This window comes from Aptenodytes forsteri, unplaced genomic scaffold (assembly GCF_000699145.1).
Source record: "Aptenodytes forsteri isolate BGI_AS27 unplaced genomic scaffold, ASM69914v1 Scaffold284, whole genome shotgun sequence".
Taxonomy (NCBI): Eukaryota; Metazoa; Chordata; class Aves; order Sphenisciformes; family Spheniscidae; genus Aptenodytes; species Aptenodytes forsteri.
The window spans coordinates 3924349-3924557 of NW_008794445.1; the positions used below are offsets into that span (position 1 = coordinate 3924349).

At 70.8% G+C, this 209-nt stretch overlaps 1 protein-coding gene across 1 annotated transcript in view; it reads right to left on the minus strand.

Annotated features, from left to right (window-relative positions):
- The window catches only part of NAGA (alpha-N-acetylgalactosaminidase), a 6215-nt gene that overhangs the window by 5019 nt on the left and 987 nt on the right, over nt 1-209 (minus strand). The gene's annotated exons all lie outside the window — the stretch shown is intronic.

Genomic DNA, 209 nt, shown 5'->3' on the forward strand with positions numbered 1-209 from the left:
TCCATCCGCCCTCGCAGGCCCTGGCATTTGGTCCGCCCTCCCGCCCGGGGCAAACCCCAGACACCAGCCCGGCCTTTCCGTCCGAGCTGGCTCGGGCAGGGGGCACACAGGACAGGCCCTCCTTGCAGCGAGGGGGGGATGGATAGCTGTACAGGAGCGAGAGGCCGGGTCCGCTGCAAGGCGCAACGCGAATAAGTCGGGGGGGGGGG